The sequence below is a fragment of the Eriocheir sinensis genome, unplaced genomic scaffold, assembly GCF_024679095.1.
Source record: "Eriocheir sinensis breed Jianghai 21 unplaced genomic scaffold, ASM2467909v1 Scaffold1112, whole genome shotgun sequence".
In the NCBI taxonomy this organism is placed as follows: domain Eukaryota; kingdom Metazoa; phylum Arthropoda; class Malacostraca; order Decapoda; family Varunidae; genus Eriocheir; species Eriocheir sinensis.
This window is the reverse complement of record NW_026110422.1, coordinates 1-16,363: the sequence shown is the minus strand read 5'-3', so window position 1 is coordinate 16,363 and position 16,363 is coordinate 1.

Sequence of the window (16,363 nt, the reverse complement as noted above, 5' to 3'; positions counted from 1 at the left end):
TATCCACCCTCTCTTTCTACCCCATTTCTACCCTGTCACCTTCCCTAACCCTCTTATCTCGAGCCCGCGCCTCCCCTTCCCCTCCACACCTTACCCGTGACCCCCAATCGTTCCCTCAAGGTGAGACGCCAGGCCCCGCGCGGTACGGAACTTCTCACGACACTCAAAGCCAAAATAAAGGCGTCTTGATAACCCACTTTGCACCTCCCCACCGCCAAGGCCGCTTTTTTGTGCCTGTCTGTGTGTGTGTGTGTGTCTGTGTGTGTGTCGGCAGTGGCAAAAAACGATCACCGAAGCGTGTGTGTAATCTAATCTTGTGTCAGAATAATCGCGTTTTCCGTCAGTTTTTTTGTGTTTTCTTAAGTTTTACGTCATTTTCTGGTGGAGGAAAAAGTATAGCTGAGTGAGTCATTAAATTTGGACGTTTTCTTTAGGTGTCTGATAGTTTGTTGAGTCTACAGGATTCATAGGTACGCATTAATTACCCTACCTGATCTTCCTCTTGAAATTAGTACTGACAAAAAAAACGCTCGTTAGTTTTGTCAGAGATAAATAGGGAGGTTAACAAACGCGACATTCACGATACACATTTTCCATATTTTCAAAGATTTCACGACAATGTTTACAACTGAACCTTCAGAACACATGCTCATGTACTGGCTGAGCTCCCGAAGGTTTGTGTTAGATACCCAATTTAATAATTGAATTCTACAGACGAGAAAATAATGAAAAAGAAGATCGCCCCCAAGATCAATATAATAAACAATGATTTCTCCTTCCAGCCATGTCAAAATTGTAAAACAGAGCTGAAATCTTAAACAGAAACAGTAATTCCCATCAACACCACCACCACCAACAACAACAACAAAAACAAGAACACAAAAGAAAAAAAACAGAACCTTCCCCTTACTCAAACACACACGCGGCTTTTTTTTACTATATACCCAACGACACACACACACGCACGCACACACACACACACGTGGCCTTCTGTCTCCACCCAACACACACACACACACACACACACCGAGTCCAGCGTGAGTCTTTCTAACCTGTCTGGGTACACTTAGCGTGCTTGCAGCTGAGGGTACACACGTGTACTCCCCCACGGAGCTGCCAGGCCTCCTACTTTGCTTGCCTGCCTCGCCTGCGCCGCCTCCCCCTACCGTCCCGCACCCCCGCGTGACGGCAGGGCTAGGCCAGCCACGCGTTGTTTCGCTCTGCGTCGTTTCTCAGCCTTCCTGCCCTTTGCTCGGCCGTCAAAGTCAAGTTCAGGTTTTTGTGTCGTTCGTCATCACGGCTCTATTCATCCCTGGCAACCCTCCAAGGGCCTTTCTCTTAGACCTTTCGGGGCCTACACACTCACATTTGATTAGGCTTCATAAAGCTGTCGTAGAGGTTGTTGTGGGTGTTTCCATGAGCTATAATGACTCATGAGAACTCGACTAATGTTCTTTGTGGCCTTGGAATTATTTGCTGTGGGAGCTGAAGGCGTCTGAGAACACATGCCTGATTAGACACGCACTATAAGGATCCTTTTCGTCCACAGTCCCTCCATCAAAGTGAAGCATAGGTTTATAATTATGTCCTTTCTGTTATATTTTTTTATGTATTCTTCCTTGTCAGATCACTTAGCAAGACCAGGAAATTAAAGCTATCTATTAGAGATCACTTCTTACCTTGTGCTCTTTGTAGCCGTCAGATCTTTTACATACACAAAGATTGATTGATTGATTGATAGTTTATTGTTGCAAGTAAACACCAACGGAGAAGGGAGGAGCATGCCATCCCAACCCCCAGACAGTACAGAGTGTGATTATACAACTAAGGATACATAAAGAAATAAAGAGTCTGTAAGATGCTGTATAGGCGAGTCGGGCTACATGCACAACTCCTTAAACCCTAAAAGTCACTTTCTGTCATCACCTGTCCATACATCAAACCTCCCTTGGTGCCTTTCAATCGTTTTTCACATCAACATCTGGAATCATTTTTGCACTGACCACACACTCCTATTTGCAATGCCACAAGATTCGTGTTGACTATGACCATATGACCGGATTTCCACGCACCACATTTCACTAACTACATAACTTCTTTGGCCTATTGAAATGTTGCAAATTCAAACGTGCCGTGCCCCTCCCTGCCCTCCACTCTCCTACACACCCCTGTCCGCATATACCCACGTCAACCCTACACACCCTTGCCCAGCTGTCTATACCTCTGCCCACCCCTGTACATCTCTACATAACCCTTTACACACATGTCCAAACCTACACAACTGTCCAGCCCTACACACTGCTTCACATACGCCTGCCAACCACAACACATTCCTGCTCACTTCTACACATCCCTTGCACAGCCCTACACAAGACAACACACCCCTATACACCCCGGTTCAGTACAATACACCCTATCTAGCTCTACATAACCCGGTCCATTCACACACTCCTGCGCAGCTCTCCTCATCTCCCCGCAACACTACACAGGCCTCCCACGACCAATGCCTTCCGCTACAGTCCCACACACACGCCTCTCAAACACAAGCCTTTCCTGCCCGGTTGACACACACACACACACGTACACACACACACACACACGTACACACACACACACAAACAACACACGCGCTCTGAGTGAAGGCTGGAGCAAACTGGTAACGCCTCATCACTATTCATAAACAGGACTCGTGAATAACGTTTGATTTACTGAGTGAATTTATTGAATTTGAGTTGTTGTTTTTGTTGTTGTTCTTGTTACCGAGTTTTTACATACACACTATTGATTAGAATTCTGACAATAACTTTTTTTTTATGATGGTTTGGTTTGTGATAAGTTCATATGCACATCAATGAACATATGATGGAAATGAAAACAATGGATGCCTCAACAAACTGACTCTGTATACTAGTAAAGGATAAATTTTAAGATTCAACATCCACTGACAAATGATTGAAAGTAAAACGAAGATAATAAATGAAAAGGAAACTGAACGAAAATGAGATTGAAACACGTCATTCTACTATGCTGTTATGTGTGTGTGTGTGTGTGTGTGTGTATAGGCTTAGCAGAGCCAGGCCCCACATCACCTGTCCATGCTACTCAGGGTACGAAGATAAGGTTAGGCCTACCACGTCCCTGCTGCTGCTTATCATGCCACCGTGTAAGCCTAGCACACACACACACACACACACACACACACACACACACACACACACACACGCTCTCTCTCTCTCTCTCTCTCTCTCACACACACACACACACACACACACACACACACACACACACACACACACACACCTTCATAACCAGGCTCAGGGCGCCCTCTTCATATTTGGGTACGATTTTGAGAGAGAGAGAGAGAGAGAGAGAGAGAGAGAGAGAGAGAGAGAGAGAGAGAGAGAGAAAACGCGCACACAAACACACACACACACACACACACACACACACACACACACACACACACACACACACACACACACACACACACACCCCCCCCCACACACACCCCCCCACACACACACACTCCCCCCTCACAGACACACACACACTCCCCCCCCACACACACACAGACAAACACAAAAGAAATATATTATTGGATAACAAGGCTATGTCAAGAGAGAGAGAGAGAGAGAGAGAGAGAGAGAGAGAGAGAGAGAGAATGTTACCGAACAATCTCTTTTCATGTTAGTGTATATCCACGTTCTCAGGGCTTCTCTCTCTCTGTTGACATAATCTTGTTATCGCATTATGTGTGTGTGTGTGTGTGTGTGTGTGTGTGTGTTTTGCATGATTTAGGGATAATATATTTTATCTTGACTCTCCGTCCACACATGCAAATATGATTTACACACACACACACACACACACACACACACACACACACACACACACACACACACACACACACACACACACACACACACACACACAATATGTTCTCTACGTTTTTATGTTTCACTTCTCTCTGTGTGGTTATTGTCTTATTAATCTTATTTTAGATACTGATATTATTATTATTGTTATTGTTATTGTTATTGTTATTATTATTATTATTATTATTATTATTATTATTATTATTATTATTATTATTATTATTATTATTATTATTATTATTATTTCTTTATGATGAAAAACTATGAAAAAATTACTAACGCCACTACGAACTCAAACACTTTTTCTTCCTCTTCAACATCTTTTACAGCTTGCTACCCCTCCCTCCCCGTCCCTCACCCACCGCTCCCCGCCGGGCCCCCGTTATTCCTCTCCTCCGACTCCCCTCCCCCCTTCCACCCACCAGCGCCCACACCCCACAATGCTCCCCCCCTCACAGTGCTTGGATCCCCCCTCCCCCACGCCCCACGCCCCCCGCCCCGCCCCTCCACTCCTAGCCCCGAGATCCCTGCCCTGCCCTACACGGCTTTAGAGTTGGAGCTTCGGTTCACTATACGACACTTTAAAGCTTCAACGAACCCTACTTCCTCATTCCTTGCCGTCCGCTCTCTCTCTCTCTCTCTCTCTCTCTCTCTCTCTCTCTCTCTCTCTCTCCGAAGCCAGGATATATTTACTGAGTTGGTCTTCTGCATTCCCTTCACTCCCCTAAAACTCGATATCACCTCAGTATCAAAATTCTTGGTGTAGTTTTAGAGTGTTTTTTTTTTCTTCAGATTGAGCGAAGTTATACACAATTTTCTCTCACTAGCATTTCCACTTTTACGTCTCTTGCATTTTCAAAGTTTCCCTCATTTTATTTCTTTTCCACCTCGTAACCTAGAAAAATAGTCTTAAATAAACAGTCTGGAATTTTTTTTTGATTCATTCTCCCCTCTCTCTCTCTCTCTCTCTCTCTCTCTCTCTCTCTCTCTCTCTCGCTAATCTCTTTCACTAACCCTCTCTACATTCCAGACGGTCTTCTCTTCCGCTCTGATTCCCTGCCGTCCATCCCAATCAACTTATCTCTCTCCTCCGATACTCTGCCAACTCCCTCCCTCGTCTGGCCTTGCTTTCTCTCCCTTTCGCCTCGTAGCCCCAACCCTCGAGCACAGCCAAGCAAATGTCGGTATTCGCGTAAATATCCGCCTCTCACACTAACTATTTTCAAATGTTGGATAGGAGATGAATCGGGCTCTCGTGAGTGTTTTTTTTTTCACATTGATGGTGCAGAAGGAGAATGCCCTCAACTCTTTAAGAAATCCTTGTCAAATAGGTGTGCCTGGGCGCCGAAATGTTTATAAGAATATGGCCCGAGGTCCTCATAACCAACTTCCACCGCATTAACTTTTCTGAATTATCTTGCGCAAGTTTTTCTCTTACGTCTGGTCCAGTCGGCTGTTTATTCTCCTCCTCCTCTTCCTCCTTCTCCTACTACTACTACTATTACTACTACTACTACTACTGTTACTATCTCCGTCTGCCTCGGTGTTTCGCTGTTGCCATTGTTACGTCGCGAGTTGCCGAGTTCAGAGGAGTTCACGGGGAGAGAAAAACAGGAAACAGTATACTCAGTGGAGTGTAACAGGAGGGGGAGGAGGAGGAGGAGGAGGTAGTTGTGGGTTGGTGAAGGTTGCATGTCTGTCTATTTCTAGCTGTCTGCTCTCGAGTGTACGTGTCTGTGTGTGTGTGTGTGTGTGTGTGTGTGTGTGTGTGTGTGTGTGTGTGTGTTCGCTTTCTCTTTATCTGTCTGTGTGTTAGTCTTGTCTCTCTTATTTATAGTGGAGACATTCTCACGACTTTAGAGTACTATTCTTTGATTGAGCGCTGATGGAGGGGTTGGGAAGAGGCGGAACGAATGGAGGCGTGGAAATGAAATGAAATGATACGAAAAGGAAATTGGAAACTGAAGAAAAGGTATGACATTATAAGAAAAATGGAAAGGGAAGAAAAAAAAAGTGAAGTATGCTTATAGAAAAGAGCTTGAGGGAACGATCAGGAAAAAGAGGAGGTGGATAATGAGGGGAAGGGAAAGAAACTAGGCAAAGAAACGAAAGAAGGAGGAAATACAGAGAGAAAGGGCGTGAAGTTAGCGAAATACGTGACTGTGGGTTGTCGGTTGGTGACGGACTGACGGGTGTTGTGTTGGGGGGGGGGGAGACGGAAAGGAAACGAACTTGAAATCTTCAGGTACGGACGGTCGTAAATGTCCCCCCGATCCCATCCTACTGCATGACCTGTCTCACCCTGCGGACTGCCCATTACACTTTTTATGCCCTTTTTTTTTGGCACACTTAAGCAGGTTATGTCAAAAGCAGCAGACCTTGGGGTACGAAAGCCTGGAAAGACAAACCACCTACAGGCAACATAAAAAAAAACAGCTGCAGGTCACATGAATAAACAGCTGCAGGCCACATAAATACAAACAGCTGCAGGCAACATAAAAAAAAACAGCTGCAGGTCACATGAATAAACAGCTCCAGGCCACATAAAAACAAGCAACTGCAGGCCACATAAAAACAAACAGCTGCAAGCCACATAAAAAACAACAACAGCAGGCAACATAAAAAAAAACAGCTGCAGGTCACATGAATAAACAGCTCCAGGCCACATAAAAACAAGCAACTGCAGGCCACATAAAAACAAACAGCTGCAAGCCACATAAAAAACAAACAGTTGCAGGCCACATAAAAAACAAACAGCTGCAAGCCACATAAAAACAAACAGCTGCAGGCCACATAAAAAACAAACAGTTGCAGGCCACATAAAAAACAAACAACTGCAGGCCACATAAAAAACAAACAGCTGCAGGCCACATAAAAACAAACAGTTGCAGGCCACATAAAAAACAAACAGCTGCAGGCCACATAAAAAACAAACAGTTGCAGGCCACATAAAAACAAACAGCTGCAGGCCACATAAAAACAAACAACTGCAGGCCACATAAAACAAACAGCTGCAGGCCACATAAAAAACAAACAGCTGCAAGCCACATAAAAACAAACAGCTGCAGGCCACATAAAACAAACAGCTGCAGGCCACATTAAAACAAACAACTGCAGCCCACATAAAAACAAACAGTTGCATAAAACAAACAACTGCAGGCCACATAAAACAAACAGCTGCAGGCCACATAAAACAAACATCTGCAGGCCACAGAAAAACAAACAACTGCAGGCCACATAAAACAAACAGCTGCAGGCCACATAAAAACAAACAGCTGCAGGCCACATAAAAACAAACAGTTGCAGGCCACATAAAAACAAACAGCTGCAGGCCACATAAAAACAAACAGCTGCAGGCCACATAAAACAAACAGCTGCAGGCCACATAAAAACAAACAACTGCAGCCCACATAAAACAAACAGCTGCAGGCCACATAAAAACAAACAACTGCAGGCCACATAAAACAAACAGCTGCAGGCCACATAAAAACAAACAACTGCAACCCACATAAAAACAAACAGTTGCAGGCCACATAAAAACAAACAACTGCAGGCCATAAAACAAACAAACAGCTGCAAGACACATAAAACAAACAACTGCAGGCCACATAAAAACAAACAGCTGCAGGCCACATAAAAACAAACAGCTGCAGGCCACATAAAAACAAACAGTTGCAGGCCACATAAAAACAAACAACTAAAACAAACAGCTGCAGGCCACATAAAAACAAACAGTTGCAGGCCACATAAAAACAAACAACTGCAGGCCACATAAAAAACAAACAGCTGCAGGCCACATAAAAACAAACAGCTGTAGGCCACGTAAAAACAAACAGCTGCAGGCCACGTAAAAACAAACAGCTGCAGGCCACGTAAAAACAAACAGCTGCAGGCCACATAAAAAACAAACAGTTGCAGGCCACATAAAAACAAACAGTTGCAGGCCACGTAAAAACAAACAGTTGCAGGCCACATAAAAAACAAACAGCTGCAGGCCACATAAAAACAAACAGCTGCAGGCCACGTAAAAACAAACAGTTGCAGGCCACATAAAAACAAACAGCTGCAGGCCACGTAAAAACAAACAGTTGCAGGCCACATAAAAACAAACAGCTGCAGGCCACGTAAAAACAAACAGTTGCAGGCCACATAAAAAACAAACAGCTGCAGGGCACATAAAAAAAACAGCTGCAGGCCACGTAAAAACAAACAGCTGCAGGCCACATAAAAACAAACAGCTGTAGGCCACATAAAAAAACAGCTGTAGGCCTCATAAAAACAAACAGCTGCAGGCCACATAAAAACAAACAACTGCAGGCCACATAAACACAAACAGCTGCAGGCCACATAAAAACAAGCAACTTCAGGCCACATAAAAAAAACAGCTGCAGGCCACATAAAAACAAACAGTTGCAGGCCACATAAAAATAAACAGTTGCAGGCCACATAAAAGCAGCTGCAGGCCACATAAAAAAAACAGTTGCAGGCCACATAAAAAACAAACAGCTGGAGGCCACATAAAAAAACAGTTGCAGGCCACATAAAAAAACAGCTGCAGGTCACATAAAAACAGTTGCAGGCCACATAAAAAAAACTGTTGCAGGTTACATAAAAACAGCTGCAGGCCACATAAAAATAATAGCTGCAGGTCACATAAAAACAGCTGCAGGCCACAATAAAAAAAGACGATGTTGTTGAAAAAAGTAAAAAAAAAAAAAAATAGAGTAGAAGATAAAATTCAATCTCGCCTACTTTTTCTGTCCACCCCAAACGACGACAGCCAACGACAGACAGCCCAAGAACCTACACAACAAGATTTAGTCGTCGGTCAAATCGCTGAAGGTCACGTGGAAATGAAATAGACGGCGTGAAATTGTAAAAAAAAAAAAAAAATCAGATGAGCGGAAAACAAAATATACCCTTTCGTCTTTCTTTCTTCTATCCATTCCGAACACAGGCAACAACAGACAACATACAAACGAACATACACCCCCACCCTCCCCCCCAAAAAAAACAGACCAGAGAAAAGGAACATCAGCATACAATAAATAAATAAAATAATAAAAAAAACATAACGCAAAATGACGTCAGTAAATAATAAATAAATAAAACGATAAAAAAACAAACACAGATAAGCGAGCGAAGGTAATAAAACACAAACGAAAAGAAAGCTAAGAAGGAAGGATTTGTTAGCGATAAGACAAGACTAATCTCCACACACACACACACACACACACACACACACACACACACACACACACACACACACACACACACACACACACACACACACACACACACACACACACACACACACACACACACACACACAGTTCGTCCTTCTCCTACAGATATGGTTCCCTATTTTCTTTTCTTCCGTTTCCTTTTTTCTTTTTCACTATCATCATTTTGTTCTAGTTTTTGTTTTTGTCTCTCTTATTCTTGTTCCTCCTCCTCCTCCTCCTCCTCCTCTTCCTCCTCTGTCATACAAGTGAAACGCAAAAACTTATTGTGTTATCCGTGACATAATAACACACACACACACACACACACACGTAGGGGAGCCGTGATGGGGTGAAGAGGGCGATTTAATACCCTTCCTTTCTATTATAATATCAAGGGCGAAGAAGAAGAAGAAGAAGAAGAAGAAGAACCGCTGCATCGCGAGCCTTCACCAAGAAACACGCCCGCCATTCCCTCGCTTTCCCGGCCAATCAGATGCTTTCTTTTGTGCATGCGAGGCGCTGATTGGCTGTCTGGGCTGAAGGCGTTGAGAGTACTTTGTTTCTTTCCTCAACCCGGCCACGCTAAATCGAGAGGGAGAGATGAAGGGAGAGAAAGGAGAGAAGAAAAGGGTGGGGACGAAGAATAGGAGGTGAGAGAGGGAATAGAGAGGAAGGGAAGAGGAGAGGGGAAGGTAGAGAAAAGATAGAGGAAACGCTATATCGAGATGGAGAGATGGAGGAAAGGAGGGAGAGAAAGAAATGATGGAGACGGAGAGGAGGAGGAGGAGGAGAAGGAGGGAGAGAAAGATGGAATGCAGCGAAAGGAAAAGGAGAGAAGGGGAAGAGAGGGACACAAATGAGAGTGGGAGAGGGAGAGAAATGAGGGAAAATGGAGGAGAGGGATTGAGGAAGGAAGAGAACGAGGGAAAAAAAGTATAGAAGAATGGAGGGAAAGAAAGAGGGAAGAAGGAAGAAAGTGAGAGAGAAGGAGAGAGGAGTAAAAGGATGGAGGAGGTGGAGGAGGGAGGAGGAGGAAGAGGAAGAGGAGAATTGGGACGAAATGAGTGACTGATTGTGGGTTTCAAGATGGCAACAAGGAGGAAAGAGGAGGAGGAGGAGGAGGAGGAGGAGGAGGAGGAGGAGAAGCAAGAAGTCAGACGTGTGTGTGTGTGTGAGAGAGAGAGAGAGAGAGAGAGAGAGAGAGAGAGAGAGAGAGAGAGAGAGAGAGAGAGAGAGAGAGAGAGAGAGAGAGAGAGAGAGAGAGAGAGAGAGAGAGAGAGAGAGAGAATGAACAAGTGTTGAGGATTGCAAGACTGAGCAGCAACAAGAGACATACGGAGGAGGAGGAGGAGGAGGAGAGAGAGAGAGAGAGAGAGAGAGAGAGAGAGAGAGAGAGAGAGAAGGAACGAATATAGGGAGAAAAGGAGGGAAGGAGAGGCGGGTAGGGGGATGATAGGGGTACGAGAGGGGGCGTGGCACCTCTCTTGGCGCTCTCCCCCCTCTCTTGGCACCCCCCCGTCGTGGCACTGTCCCTTTCCTCCCCTCTAAGCACTCCCCTCCCTATATGGCACTTCCCCTTTGTGGCACTCCCCTCTCCTCTTGGCACTCCCCTCCCCCGTGGCACTCTCTCCCCCCTGGCACTGTTCCCTACGTCCCCGGAGTGCCACCTCGGTCAGTCCCCCGCCTTCCCTGACCTCCCCAAGCCGAGGTTCATTAGCCGTTCCCGGGCGCCGCTGAGAGGGAAGGGGCGGCGATAAGGGCGGGGCGAGGGTACGGCGAGGGAAGGGAAGGGAAGGGAAGGGGAGGGAAGGGAAGGGAAGGGAAGAGATGAGATAAGGGAACGTAGGGGGAAAAGGGAAGAGAAGGGAAGGGAGAGAACGTAAGGGTAGGAGAGGGAGAAATAATGCAGAACAGAAGGGAGGGAAGGGAAAGGAAGGGAAGGGAAGGGAGGAAACGTGACGGGAAGAGAGAATTGTTTAGGGAAGAGGGGAATGGAAAGAAAGAGAACGGAAGGGAATGAAAGGAAAGGGAAAGGAGAGGAAAATGGAAGGGAAGAGGGAAGGGAGAGAAGGGAAGGGAGGGAACGTGGAGGGAAGAGAGGACTGTTTAGGGAAAAGGGGAAGGGAAAGAAAGAGAACGGAAGGGGATGAAAGGAAAGGGAAAGGAGAGGAAAGGGGAAGGGAAGAGGGAAGGGAGAGAGGGGAAGGGAGGGAACGTGGAGGAAAGGGATTAGGAAAGGGACGGAACGTAGAAGGAAGAGGGGGAGGAATATAACAAGGAAAGGCAATGTATAGATGAAAAGAACGCAGGTGAAGATTACGAAACAGGAATTAGAAAGTGTAAACGTGAAGAAAAGAAAGAAAACAACGAAGGAATGGAAGGAACATCAAGAAAATAGGAAGGAAAGGTAGTGGAAGAAGGATGTGAATAAAGGATGAAAAGGAAAAATATAGGAGGAAAGGAAAGGAGAAATGGACCAAAAAAGGGAGGAAGGGAAGAACGAAAGAAATAGGGGAAGAAAAAGAAGGAGAGAGAGAGAGAGAGAGAGAGAGAGACCATAACAGACTTAAATCTTGACCAATCAGATGTAGAGTCACGACCGGCACCATCACAACCCAGCTTCGAGGAGGAGAGGGAGGGAGGGAGGGAGGGAGGAGAGAAAGGAAGAAAGGGAGAAGGAGAGGAAGAGAGGGAGGAGAATGGTAGGAAGGGTGGCAACAAGAAAAGGGAGAAAGCGACGAAACCACAAGAAAGGAGGGAAAACAAAAAAGAAAAAGAAAGGAAGAAAGGTAGAGGAGACGGATAGATGATGGAGGATAAAAAAAGTTACGTAACAAGATATAAAGAAAGGAGTGAAAGAAAGGGAAGAAAAAGAAGGGAGGTAGGAAGGGTGATAATACGAAGAAAAATAAAGAGGTTACAAGACGAAATGAAAGGAGTGAAAGGAAGGAAAGGAAAGAAAAAAAGAGAAAAGGAATGAAGGAAAGTAAAAGGAGGGAAAATAAGAAAGTACCAATATATAAAAAGGAAGGAAAGAAACAGGAAGACAAAATATAATAAGATGAAGAGGGAAAGTAACGAAATGAAAAGAAAGGAAAGTAAAATTATAAACAGCACGGCGGAAGGAAAGTAAGATTAGATGAAAGGGAAAAAAGAAAGAAGAAATACAAGAAGGAAGGAAAAACAACGAAACAGAAAAAAAGAAAGAAAAGGAGAAAAGAAAGAGGAGAAAAATGAAGGAAGGAAAAAAGAAAGAAAATGAGAAAAAGGAAGGAAGGAAAAAAAAGAAAAGGAGAAAAGGAAGGAAGGAAAAAAGAAAGAAAAGGAGAAAAAGGAATTAAGGAAAAATGAAAGAAAAGGAGAAAAAGGAAGGAAGGAAAAAAGAAAGAAAGGGAGAAAAAGGAAAGAAGGAAAAAAGATAAAAAAGGCGAAAAGGAAGGAAGGAAAAATGAAAGAAAAGGAGAAAAAAGAAGGAAGGAAAAAAGAAAGAAAAGGAGAAAAAGGAAGGAAAAAAAGGAGAAAAAGGAGAAAACGGAAGGAATGAAAAAAGAAAGAAAAGGAGAAAAAAGGAAGGAAGGAAAAAAGAAAGAAAAGGAGAAAAAGGAAGGAAGGAAAAAAGAAAGAAAAGGAGAAAAAGGAAGGAAGGAAAAAAGAAAGAAAAGGAGAAAAAGGAAGGAAGGAAAAAAGAAAGAAAAGGAGAAAAAGGAAGGAAGGAAAAAAGAAAGAAAAGGAGAAAAAGGAGGAAGAAAAAAGAAAGAAAAGGAGAAAAGAGAAGGAGGGAAAAAAGCAAGAAATGGAGAAAAAGGAAGGAAGAAAAAAAGAAAAGGAAAAAAGGAAGGAAGGAAAAAAGAAAGAAATGGAGAAAAAGGAAGGAAAGAAAAAAAAAAGGAGAAAAAGGAAGAAAGAAAAAAAGAAAATTCGTTAGACTGACATACGTTGACGAGAATAGGAAGCAAAGAAAGTTTGGCAACAAGAAAAGAGGAAAGAAGAAAGGAAAGGAAGAAAAAATATTGATGTTAGAAATAGAGAAGGGAAGCACACGAGAAAAAAAACAGAGAAAGCAGAAATGAAAAAAAGTGAAGGAATAGAAGGAACAGAGAGCAAGAAGGGAGACGAAAGTAAAGAAAGACAAGAATGGAAAGAGGAACAAGAGAAAACAGGGAAGAACAAGATACAACAAGTGCAGAAAAGGGGAATGACGATAAGTAGATAAAGAGAGAGCATAGTAGTGTATGGTCTCTCTCTCTCTCTCTCTCTCTCTCTCTCTCTCTCTCTCTCTCTCTCTCTCCTCTCTCCTCTCCTCCCTCTCCTCCTCCTTCCCCCTCCTCCTTCCTTCTCCCTCAATATGATGTAAGGAGAGAGGCGCCCCCTCACCCTGGCCCGGCAACACACACGCCTCCACCCTTCCCTCCACCCACTCGTCCTTTCTCCCTTTTAACTTCTCTCTATCTCTCCATTCCTCCACCTTCATTCTTCCCTCCACTCATTGTTCTTTTCTCTTTCTCTTCTCTCCTTTCTCTCTCTTTCCCTTCCTCCAACTCTTCTCTTTTCTCTTAACTTCTCCTCCCTTTCTCTTTCTCTCTTTCTCTCAATCCCTCTATTCCTATCCTTCTGCATCTCTTCATTCTTTCTTTCCACTTGCACTTCTTCACACATCCCTTCCTCTTTTTCCTCTTCTCTCCCTTTCTTCCTTTTCTTAATGTCTTCGTTTCTTTTATTTTCTTCATGGCCTCCTTCTTCATTCTTTCTGTCAGTAATTTCTTCCTCTCCATCTTTCCCCATCATCACCTCTTCCTCTTTCTTCCTTGTCTATCTCTCTCTTTTTTCCAGCGCGATGTATAGAAAAGGAGGAGGAGGAGGAGAAGGAGGAAGAGGAGGAGGAGGAGGAAAGGAAGATGGGGTACAGAAAAAAGGGTATGCATGTAAATATATATGAGCAAAGATTATCTGATATACGAGGAGGAAATGGCAGATGCGAAGAAGAAGAAGAAGAAGAAGAAGAAGAAGAAGAAGATAAAATAAATAAACATTGCCAGAAACACCAACAATATTATCTATATATATCAGCAACAACAACAACAATCAACAACAACAATAACAACAACAACGATGAGAGGGAACGATGAAAGAGGAAGTGGGCGAGGAGGAGGAGGAGGACGAGGAGGAGGAGGAAGAGGAGGAGGAGGGACGAGATGAGATGAACGTACACAGACCCACAAGAGGAGGAGGAGGAGGAGGAGGAGGAGGAGGAGGTAAAGGGTAAAAGTAGAGGTAGAGAGGTTATGGCACTGAATGGGATGAGTGCCTCCCCCCCTACGTACCCTTCCCCCCTCACATACCCTCCCTTCCTCCCTTCCCTCCCTCCTCCACCCTTTCTACCATCACCGAACTCCTCCCTCCTATACACGTGATCTCTTTGCACTCTCTCTCTCTCTCTCTCTCTCTCTCGTTCTCTTCTTTATCACGCCTCTACACCCTCTGCTATTATTATACTTTCTTTCTCCTTCGTCATTATTTATTTCCAATCCGCCAAAAGCTCTGTTCTCAAGTTCACAAATTACAATGAGCAATTTTTTCCCGTCCCTAAACCCCTTTTCTTCTAATGATTTTTAGTTTTCTTCCTATCGTATAATTCCTTTCCTTTCCATCACCCTCACTATCCCTTCTACTCCTTTACTCCGCGCATTTCATTTCCTCTCTTCTCTTTCTTCCCTCCTCCGCACAGGCTATCACGCCATACGCACTCCCGGAATACTTAATTCTGTCTTTTTCGTATTTTTCTTTCCGGCCGTCAGTATCATATCCTTGCCGGGGCGGCAGGCGAGGGTGTTGCCGGCCCGCCCTCAGACAGCCGTGACCCAGCGAGGCAGGGCAGGGTCAGCCAGCACAGCCTGAGGATCACTGGGTCACGGCGACACCTGACGCAGCACCAACACTAATGGACGCACTGACGCCGTGTATGGGCACACCCGCACCCCAGCCCCCGCCCCTACACCATGATGCGCACCGCGGTGACTTGCACACACACACACACACACACACACGAGGTTGTGCATTGTTTTATAGAGTTTCATCCCCCACAGGACAGAACGAGCCCCAGATTTCCACAAGGCTGCACAAGGCTGGAATGGCTGCCGGCACCGGGGGGAACAGCGACAGCCAAATAAGTAATCTCTATATTTTTGGGAAAACAGCTTGGCGGCGACGCCAGGCTGGGTTGACTCTATGCTGTGCATTGTCCCGCGCTGAGTCACGCCGGCGGGGCTGCGGGAGGCACGCCCTTCAGGGAAACAAACAACAGCATTTCGAGTTGGTGCGTCCTAGGCACTGCTTCGGCTCGGTGGCCGCGCAGTGCCACCACCCTACTCCGGCCCACCACCTCCGCCATCATCGCTGTCTCTGGTAATTGAGGGAGGGAGGAAGTGGACCCTTATTGCCTGGGGAGGACTCATGGGGTCCTCCATACAGCCGCTTCCTCGCTAGTAGGAAACCAGCAGGAAGCCTCGTGCTTCAAGGAATTCCCGACGCACCCGCCGTTGCCTGGTGGCGGTGGGGCTGCGGGAGGGAGGCGGCGGTGCAACAATGGCCAGAGGGACGAGGCGGTGTGTGTCCCGCGTTAATCAGCCTTTTATAGCCCCCATCATCGCCTCGTGTCGGGCCATTACTCCAAAACACTGATTCCGGTTTTTCCAGTAAACACACGAGTCCTGCGTCGTAACGCGCTTCTATGTATGGAGGCAGAAGGTCGCGGGGGATGGTTACGTAAGCCGCGCCGTCCGTCAGGCGGCGCTCAGCAGGTGCGGCCGCCACTCAGGTGTGCCTCGAGCGACGCCTCGTCACTGTAACGCTGAGTGGCGGCCTCCGTGCACATGTACACCTCCCGCGTGTACACAGCCGCCCCACCACCACCCGGGGGGCGGCTCGGCAGGCCCAGACAAGCGGTGCGCGGCTTCCTGTGCGTCACCCGCGGCGCCGCGGGCCACGGGCGTACCACTCGGCGTTCTCATCCTCACCGGCGGCCCCTGAAGGTCACGCCGCCCGCTCCGTGGCTAGCGACTCCCGAGTGTACCCTCGCACCTGCCCGCCCGCCCTGACCACGGCCACGATACTCCCCAGCGACCACCCTCAGCACTGCGTCACCGCCGACCCCGTCACCTTCAGCTGCGGCAGGACGCACACGCAGCGCCAAGGTGACGCCGCGGCCCTGCCAACACCACCCGCACCCTGCCACCCACGCACTCCCCACCCTCCCTCCCGCAGCAG